Below are 10,733 nucleotides of genomic sequence, written 5' to 3'. Positions count from 1 at the left end.
CCCCTACACTCCTTCAACCTGTGTATTCAATGTATTGACACTAAGCCACACCTGGGAAATCTTTGGCTTGAATCGACTATAACTTTGACACTGTGATGATTTTCCCAGCACCTCTTTAATTTTTGGTTAGGCTACTTTTTGATCTCAATTAGTTTCTTACTTTTTGAGTGTTAAGTTTCTGGGTTGTAAATAAGTATGTTGTATTTTCTGGGATGCACACGCTGTACCTATAGTATTATTAATAAATTAATATGGCTCTACCTGAAATGGATTAAGAAAAATAAGTCTAAAAACACGAATGGATGCGTCTAGTAAGGATGTATATTGCACTTGGATTATGTGAGGCATTCACATGTTTCTGGGCCTTCTCATGTGCTCATTCTTAGGGCAGAGCTAAGCGTTTAGCAGGCAGTAATACCTAATAACTCTGATAATAAATACTGAAAAGTTTGTGAATATGGTAGGAATTCCTCCGCTGGCTGGTAAACTTGCTGAAGGGAAAGACCTTGCTTTACTCACTCCACAATACCTGATAACACAGGATGGCGCTTAGGAGGTATTCATAGATATTGATCAGACTTGAATTTGATTAAGAAATGCCTAGGAATGATTGCTCTCTCTGTGCCTGATGGCCAAAAGTGGGGTAACCAGTCCTTATGCAGGTTATAATTTCTATTTTCTTTATTCCTCTATTTCATTGGTTAAAAGCAACCATGACAAAAATCTTTGGTAAATAAGCTTATAAGCTTATTATAATAGTGTTCAGTTTACTTCTTATGAAGCTTTTGTCAGTCTCCCAGGCATCATTTCCTAACATGGCAAATAGTGGGTTTTAGAGTAGGTTTTCTTGATTTGGTTTTACTATTAGTTACTTCTAAAATGTCCCATTTTCACTATCAGAAGTTGCTCACTTTAGTTGGGAGCTGTGGTTATTAAGGAAGGGGAGTTCCTCTAAGGCTAGTAGCACTTTGGAATCCCCAGGGATGGTCCATGACAAAGGAGATTAGAATTCTGAAGCAAATGCCCTTCAAACCACAACCAGTCAATCATCTGAGTCATAGTCACCAACCAGATCAGCCTGAACACAGAGAGGAAAAAAAAGGATGAAATCCTCATAAAAGCACAGTATAACCAGTAGAAAATCATTCAGTCATGCTTTAGAATTTTGAGATCGCCAACCCATTTAAATATTTCTAAACTTTTCCAAAGAGGCTGCTATATCAAGGATCTGCTGTAAACTTGGCTACACTGTATCAAGTATTGTTATTTTTATGTATTTTGTTGAACACATACTCTTTAAATTGGTTTCTCTTAGTTTTTTTTCTTCAAAAGAGGTTTTTGCTGACATTCTAAGCTTCAGATTAGTTAAGTTAATTTTTAAAGATGTCTACATGTCTAATGTAATTGTAAAAAATTGAATTTATTTGAAAAATATAAGCCACCATATCATTTGTCAGAGGTCTATGTGAGTGACTGGTCTGAGTGGACATGGAGAACACTGCCAGGCACTTTGGTCATTGAAGAGTTTCTAGCAGGGGACCTCATGTTACCATAGAGAGCAATAAAAACCAAGGGATAGTCAAATTAACCTTGTCTTTTTTTTTTCAGAAATAACTTAGGAATTAGTGTTTATGAAGATAGCTGACTATTTCTGGCTCTAACTGCGAAGGGTCTTCTCTCTGTCCTGCACTATGGCCCAGTCTCCACACACACAAGTTACCTGATCATGGATGTCTTGTCCAATTTTAGCAGCTGTCACTGCTACCTGCTCCAAACTTGGCTTTAATTTTTTGTATTATCTTTTGCTCTCTCGAGCAAAAGTCCTTAACACATAAGGAATATAGTGCAATACATAGAATTCCGGTTTCATGACCTTCGATTTGTATGCCAACTCTAGATTCCTGGAGGTGGGATTTGGGGCAAATGAGTTAACAGGCTCCCTCCCTCCCTAGTCCCTCCTCATAAAGTCATCCTGATCTCTAAAATGCAGGACGTAAGACTGACCTTCCAGAATTGTAAAGTGTAGGTGAGAAAACATAGTGCTACTTTCCCAGCATAATGTTGGCAGTTAATAAACCAATGAATGTTAACATCCAAGGAGGAAAAGCAGGTGAGGGAATCCTAAGACCCCAAAAGTCCTGGCTCCAGCATTTACTACCTGCCCCAATTCTCCTAACCATCCCTTTCTCTCTCAGCCTCAGTTTTCTCATTTATAAAATGGACAGAATATTCCTTAATCTTCCTCACTGAGTTAAGTGGCTTAAGGAAATACTTTTTGTGAAATTACTTTATAAAAACTATAAGACATCAAAATGATTAGTATGATTACAAAGTTTTGAGGAGTTAATTTTTAGGGGGATTCTTTTTTTATTCAAGTATAGTCAGTTTACAAAGTTGTGTTAATTTCTGGTGTATAGCATAATATTTCACATATACATACATATTCGTTTTCATATTTTTTTCATTATAGGTTACTACAAGATACTGAATATAGTTCTCTGTGCTATATAGTAGAAACTTGTTGTTTATCTATTTTATATATAGTAGTTAGTATTTACAAATCTCACACTCCCAGTTTATCTCTTCCCACCCTCTTCCCCGACTAGTAACCATAAATTTGTTTTCTATGTCTGTGAGTCTGTTTCTGTTTTGTAAGTTCATTTGTCTTGTTTTTGTTTTTTAGATTCCATATATAAGTGATATAATATGGTATTTTTCTTTCTCTTTCTGGCTTACTTCACTTAAAATGACAATGTCCAGGTCCATCCATGTTGCTGCAAATGGCATTATTTTATTCTTTTTTATGGCTGAGTAGTATTCCATTGTACAAACATACCACAACTTCTTTATCTAGTCATTTGTCGATGGACATTTAGGTCATTTCCATGTCTTGGCTGTTGTAAATAGTGCTGCTATGAACACTGGGCTGTGTGTGTCTTGAGAAAAGTCTTTGAATGGGAAAGGAACTAGGTCTCCTCTCTTTAGCACCGAGAAGAGAACTAGCACTCGTGGTGAGAGGTGAGAGCAAGGCAGATTTGGCCTCAGTTGAAAGATGAATATGTGAAAGCTTTGAGCTGTATTGAGAATGGAAGTGGCTTAGTGGTAAAGAAGCTTTGATCACCAAAGGGGATCCCAGAGAAGGTGGACAACCATGGCCTGGGAAGGCTGAACTTGGCCAGAGAGCGCCCACCTGCAGGGCAGGTCAGAAGCATCATCCAGCCATCTCCCCCTTCATCAGAGCAGCTCGATCTCTTTTTCTCTGTTGGGTTTCCCCATAAGATTTCCTTAGAAGAAAGAGATCTGCTTTAAAAAGAAAGTTTTTAAAACCGTTTAACTTGTTGACCTTTATTACCAACTCTGAAAATCAGAGTATTAAATCCTGTTTGATGTTTTCTAAGAAATCAAGCTACTGATTGATCCCTTCTTCCGAAGTCTGAAGTGGGGAGAAGAAAGATCGTGTGAGGACGATGGAACGTGTGACAAAAAGGGGGCTGCTAGCAGCTGAGGGCGAGAAGCAGGAGTCTTTGACTCTGCGTCAGTTTGCAACCGCCTGGGAGCTTTCTGAGAGAGATAACACAACAAAACAAAACCTGCCCAAAGCAATTAAATCAGTCACTGGGGGTGATGCGTGGTGAGAGCTGTTCAGGAAACGCAGTGGGGTCGTGAGCCGCTGAGCCCGTGGGTGAGCGGCTACATGGAGCCAGCAGGGCCAGGGGGCCCCCGACACAGCGGTTCTCAGACTTCAGGTGCATCGGGATCACCTGGATGACTTGTTCAAGCTCAGATGGCTGGGCCCCGACAGTTTCTGTTTCAGTAAGTCTGCCATTCGGCCAAGAATTTGCATTTTTAACAAGTTCCAAGTGCTGCCGATACTGCTGACCTGGGGAGCACACTTTGAGAACTGCTCTCTGACAACAAGGGATTTACTTTCGACAGGAAAAGAACCTCCTTCCCATGGGAAGTGGAGTCACAGTATGCAGTCCTTGAAAGGATGGGATGGGGTTCACTACGGTGATCCTTCATGTGAAATACATTAACCTAGTCTAATCATAGGAGAAACATCAGACCAATCCCAACCGAGGGATGTCCTACAACATATCTGACCAGTAGTCCCCAAAACTGTCAAGGTCATCAAAAACAAGGAAAGTCTGAGGAACTGTCCCAGCCAAGAGGAGTCTCAGGAGACATGATGACTAAATGTAATGTGGTGTCCTGGATGGGATGCTGGGACAGAAAAAAAGACATTAAGAAAAACATCAGGAAAACAAGATATCAATACTGGTTCATATGTTGTGACAAACGTACTGTACTTACGTAATAATAACAGCAGGGGAAACTGACAGCGGGTTCCTCTGACTTTACCACTGCAGCTACGCGTTAGGAATACAGTCCTAGGTAACAGAGGCTCCTGTTGCAATGCCTTAAAATTCTTAGTAGAAAATTTCAACCTTTTCACTGTACTTATCTGGAAATCATCCCAGAGGTGGTCTGTCTTTCTCTTTCCCTGCCTTCTTTTTTGTGGTTCCAAGAGAATCTGCTCAAGTTGGTCAAAATGAAGGACAGTCAGAGTCCTTTCCCCAGGCAATATTTTGTGCTGGTTTGTAGTTGTGGACGGCCTTATTTCTCGGGCTTTCAGAGTGAACTTTATCAAATTCCCTATGTATCATTTAAGTGTTTTTTTAAATTAAAAAAATTTTTTATTGAAGTATTGTCAGTTTACAATGTTGTGTCAGTTTATGATATACAGCATAGAGATTCAGCTATACATATATATATATATATATATATATATATTCCTTTTCATTATAGGCCATTTCAAGGCATTGAATATACTTCCCTGTGCTACACAGTGAGACATTGTTGCTTATTTTATATACAGTAGTTAGTATCTGCAAATGTCAAACTCTCAATTTATCTCTCCACCCCCTCCCCTTCCCCCCACCCCGGTGACCACAATTTTATTTTCTATGTCTGTGAGCCTGCTTCTGTTTTGTAAATAAGTTCATTTGTGTCTCTCTTTTTTTTAGGTTCCACATATAAGTGATATCATTTGGTATTTTTCTTTCTCTTCCTGGCTTTCTTCACCTAGTATGACATTCTCCAAGTCCATCCATGTTGCTGTAAATGGCATTATTTTATTCTTTTGTATGGCTGAGTTGTATTCCATTATATATATATGTATATGTATATGTATCTGTATCTGTATATGTATATGTATATGTATATGTATATGTATATGTATACGTATATACACACACACACACCCCCCACATCTCCTTTATCCAGTCATCTGTTGATGGACATTTAGGTTGCTTCCATGTCTTGGCTATTGTATATAGTGCTGCTATATCATTTAAATTTTAATGTGTCCTTGGAACACTATGGGCTCACTCTGTGTGTGTGTGTGTGCGCGCGCACGTGCGTGTGGGAGGTGGGTGTGCACAACCCACCACTCTCTGGACCTGTATGTTTGTTAATCACCCAATATTCACATTGTTTCTCCGACTTGGCTTTAGGTCCCCTCAGCCTTTTGGGTGTCAGTTGTTTACAGTTTCTGCCATAGTTTCCGGCAAGATTCAAGATAATAAGTAGCAATCACACCTGGTAAGGAGAGAATCATAATTCAAGAGCAAACTGAAGACGCCATATACAGTTACAGCAGATTGATTGGTTTGGACCATTTATCTTTTCAAGTGACAACATACCTTTGCAGAAGTTTAGTGAGGAACTCAGAAGCACTCCTGGGGCTTGGCAGTGGTTTCACAGCTTTAGGGGAGAAGCTTAGGTACCTGATCCATCTTCTATCCAGGCAGGGGACCCAGGGGATAAGACTGCAGGGTTACATGTGAAACTCAAAATTTGAAGTAAAAGGCTCTCATCACCTGGACTTTTCTCTTCCTAAGACTGAGCAGTAATACTAGGAATAGTGACAATTAAGCTTTAAAGAGCCCTTCTAGGGCACCAGACACCATTCTAATGAGCTCAGCTCATCCTCATGGAGGCACAGAGAAGGTAAGTTACTTGCTCAAGCTCACACAACTTGAAGTGGAGCCAGGATTCTAATCTGGGTCATCTGGCTGCGGGGCTCATGCTATAAACAATAGAGCTTGCCTTCCACTCTTAAAGAGGACACCAGGAGAAATCCCACTACTGACTAGTATGGCTAGAGGGTCCAGAGACAGCCACAACAGTCTGAGGCTAGAAAGAGAACGTCCCATCACTTAGCTGTACTTCATACAACTAGCACCACCATCACTACTAGCAACTGGTAAATATTGATTAAGTTTCTGTTCTATGCCAGGTACCATGGATACGAAGATGAAAAAGAGACTGTAGTTCTGCCCTTGGGAACTTTTGATGAGATAGGCACCTAAGCAAACAAGTCAACAACATCCCAGACAGCTTCCAGTAAAAGCCAAGAGAAGGGGTGGGTCAGAGCCCAGATGGGCAGGGACCCGCCTTGCCTTAGGGAAGGATTCACAGTAGATGACTCCCTACTTCTGTCATTTCGTTTTCCTCCAGTTACTTCCCTGAATTGTCCTACTTCCAACTGATAAGCCTGAATGGCAGAGGTTTGAAGTTCTATACAGGATGCTGGGATGCTGGGATGTCGGCAAGGGACATACTCTTTCATCCGATAAATAATTTACAGATGAAGAGAGGCTCCAACTCAACATATGCCCGTCTGCCTTCTTCCCCCAGGAAACAGGGAACATTTACATCTGCTCTGTTCCCTCTTCCAGGGCAAGAATCTTACGTTTCATACGCAAGCTACTTGGCAACCCCTCCATGTGTTCCTGTCTATCGCAACAGCAAACAGCCGTTGCTGTTTGGACGAGTTCCCCTTGAAAACTTCCCCTGTCATGGGATCAGCCTCTTCCTGCTGATAGAGAGTCATTATCTGGCCCTGTTGCCATGGAGAGTGGATGGAATCAGGTGTGCTTTTCGCCTGCATCACTCCCGCCTGGGGTGAGACAAGGACCCTTCTGTATGTACGTCATGTGCGGCGGGCCTGTGGCAGGCTGTGGCCTGGCTTTTCCTGCCAGTAAAATCTAATCGAGTGATCAGCTGCAGATAATATCAAGACCTCTGCTGGATACGTTACCGGCGACAGACATGCTTCCACAATTAATAACATAAACACAACCTCACGTCGCCGCCTATCACCACAAACTGCTTTGTTCTCGAAGATTGTCTTTGTGCTCAGCCTCTGATCTTGATTTGTCTACAGAACAACTTCATATGCCCTTTGGCAAGTGTGGCGAGCACCGCTTCCTGTTTCTAAACTTGTAGACCATCATCCATACATCTCGCAGTTGTCAATTTTACCAGGTTACAGCCGCTCCTTCTCGCTGCTTTTTTAAAATCTCTAGCTTAGATTAAGAGGACCCTGGAAGTAAAAGTTTTTGATTTGGGGGCCTAGAGTGTTTTTAATTAATTTCGCTAAATTTTCACATGACTTGTAATCTAAAAAGAAAGTAAGCAGAAATCTGTGCTTCCATTCCTCAGGCCAGAAAAATCAGTTGCGACAAGACTCCAGACATAAAGATTTTAAAGCAATCAAGGTCTTTTAGTTTTTCTTCTGTGTTTGTTGAGAGCAAAGGCGTTGCATCAGCATAGTTTCAACTTGACCCGCACGCAGGAAAACTGTAGCAGGTAAGTCACTGGTCAGAATCAATGGGGCCCATCACATTTTATAGGTCAAAATCATTTGAACAGTTTTTACAGTTTGTGTACACTCTTGTGATGAAGTTGATTCACCTGATTCATTGATGAATGTTACCTATGTGGTGCTACTATGTGCCAAACACTAAACTAGGCTTATCTCTTAAAATCTTAACGTTCTCGAACTATTATAATTATACTAAGCACTTTTAAAAGTGAAATATGCTTATCCAGCAATTTGGAAAATTCATTAAAGCCGAGGAAGACATGTCATGCAGAGATGACCACCGTAATATGTTCTAGCATTTTATTGACTCTGTGTGTATATATGTATTTTAAGCAAAACTGACAATATACTGTTACACAATTTGTCATTTACTTTTTTCTTTTGCTTAATTTTTATTTTTGCAGACTCTTCGTAAATAAAGTTATTATTGGTTATATAACGTTTATCTTACTTGTAACATTAGACGAACATTCTTATATTTTCTTTTTTTTTTCTTTCATGAACTTACCGCGTTGATCACAGATTTCTAGGTCAAAAGTCTTTCTTGACCACATTAACCAAGGTTCTCTGGAAAAGTTAAACTCACTTGTGTTTTGAGATGGCTCTGCCGTCCTCTTGGAGATATAAACACACACACACACCACCCTGGAGCCTGATGCACATTAACACCAGGCATGTGGGCCTCTTGTTTTCAGTCCGACTTGACTGTCACGCCTGCGCTGTATTCATGCTTTTGTGGTGCATTCGGAAGTGGAGCTGTCCTCCTGGTGGGGAGGTTTTCATGTCTTTACTGATGAATTCAAGACATGGTACCTAACGGTCCCCCACGGTCCCTCAGCACCATCACTGTCATTCTCCCATTTGGGAAGACTTCTTCTTCCTGATGGGGGGTGCTCCTCCTGTCTGTCTCTCCCTTCTCCAGGAAAGCAATCCTAATTTGGTTCCTACGAGGTCATAATCTTCTAATAGAGGCTTGGATTCTCTTTATTGACGCTTGGAAACACAAAGGTATCTTAACTGAGTTGGGAAGGGTGGGAGTTTCCTAAGAGGGGTTTGGTAAGCAAAGTCTGGACCTGGAGACTTCCATGTCCTTGAGGAGGTAAAGAGAATAAAACTACCTTTTTTTATTCTTTTGAGTCTCCTCAGATGATAGAACAACATAGAAACTATTCTCCTAATGGCCTATATTTTCATGTAGTGGATGTGGTGTAATTTATCCAACCGTTGCCCTCAGCATAAAATCAAAGATTCTAAAGGTGATTTACAAGCCTGTCACTCCTGCCTGCATCTCCCAGCACCGCTGCTCCAGCCCTGCTGAACTTCCAGGCTCTCTAGGCTGTGTTTTCCTACAGGTCTTTGCATGTGTTGTTTTCTTTTGCTGAACCCCTCTTCCCTCTGTCATCCCCATCTTCTGGTTAACGTCACACACTTTTCGCATTTTAAGTTAAATGCCACTTCCTCTGGTTGGGTTCCCTCTGCCATGAAGTCCTGTGGAAAATGTCGTAATTACTCCATTAGCTGCTTATCTCCTCCCAGATTGTAAGTTCTGCGAGGATGAGAATCTTGTCTGTTTTCTGTTTATCTGATTGAGCACCTACTATGTGTCTGTTCTAGCTCAGTGTTTGACACATAGTAGGTGCTCAATGAGATATTGAAATGAGTAGAGGACATTTTAGGGTGCTTTGGTTTTTACAAGCAATGATTGTCCATGTCCTGGAATTTTTAAATGACATTCAAATGTAAATTCTTGGAAGTAGGATTACTATGTCAAAGGATATAAACATTTTTGGGGCCTCTTGAGAAAAAGATAGATTGCTTTCCAGAAAGTTTGACACTCCTACTAGTAGTGAATGAGATTTCCGGTTTCATTTTACTCTTATAGGAACTATTAAGAAAAGAGATCATTTTTTGCGAACTTGGTAATAAGAAAGATCCCTTTCTGCTGTTCCAATTTTGCCTTAGTTAATAGTGAGATGGACACTTTTTTCATCTCTTAAAATTCATTTACATTTGCTGTATTATGAATTGTCTGCTGTCCTTTGCCCATGTTTATTCTGGAATTCTCATGTTTTTGTGGTCTTGCAAGCTCTGTATGTTTTAAAGATGTTAGATTATTTTCATTTTATTCATTGACGCTTTTCCCCTCTATTTAGATGTTTGTATTTTCATCTTATGTTCTTTCTTTTTCTTTAATCTTACATTGTTCTTAAGTTTAATATTTTCATGTCATCAGGTCTGGCATCATTCTCTTTGAGATTTCTTACATGACTCTTGGAGTGCCCTTCACCACCAGTGATCAAACATTCAGCAATTTTTTTCCTTGGCATGTATGCAGTTAGATTTCTGTACTTGCGTGTGTGCATTTATGTGCACATGTCCTTGGATGTCAGCCGCTGGGAATTTAATGTAGGTGGGGACAATCTTTTGCCAAAAGGACTGACCAATTGTCTCAACGTGATTTTTTTTAATAGTTGTTAAATATCTTTTGTTTTTAATTGAAGTATAGTCAATTTACAATGTTGGCTCAATTTCTGGTGTACAGCATAATACTTCAGTCATACATATATTCATTTTCATTATAGGTTACTACAAGATATTGAATGTAGTTCCCTGGGCTATACAGAAGAAACTTGTTGTTTATCTATTTTATATATAGTAGTTAGTATTTGCAAATCTCAAACGCCCAGTTTATCCCTTTCCACCCTCTTCCCCCCGTAACCATAAGTTTATTTACTATGTCTGTGAGTCTGTTTCTGTTTTGTAGTTAAGTTCACTAGTGTCTTCTTTTTTCTTTTTTAGATTCCACATATGAGTGATATCAGATGGTATTTTTCTGTCTCTTCCTGGCTTACTTCACTTAGAGTGATGATCTCCAGATCCACCCATCAACATGATTTGTTGAATAACCTTTCCCTTCCCAATGACTTAAGGCGTCTCTTTTCTCAAATTTAAAAGCAATATTATTCTAGCTTCAGCACATCTCCCTGGAGTGGGTTGGGGGCTTTGGCATCACTCAGGTTTTGGGGAGAGATGTTGAGGAGGAGGCGGTCTTCCTCTGTGC

The sequence above is a fragment of the Vicugna pacos genome, chromosome 8 (assembly GCF_048564905.1).
Source record: "Vicugna pacos chromosome 8, VicPac4, whole genome shotgun sequence".
Lineage (NCBI taxonomy): Eukaryota > Metazoa > Chordata > Mammalia > Artiodactyla > Camelidae > Vicugna > Vicugna pacos.
This window is presented reverse-complemented; position numbering follows the sequence as displayed.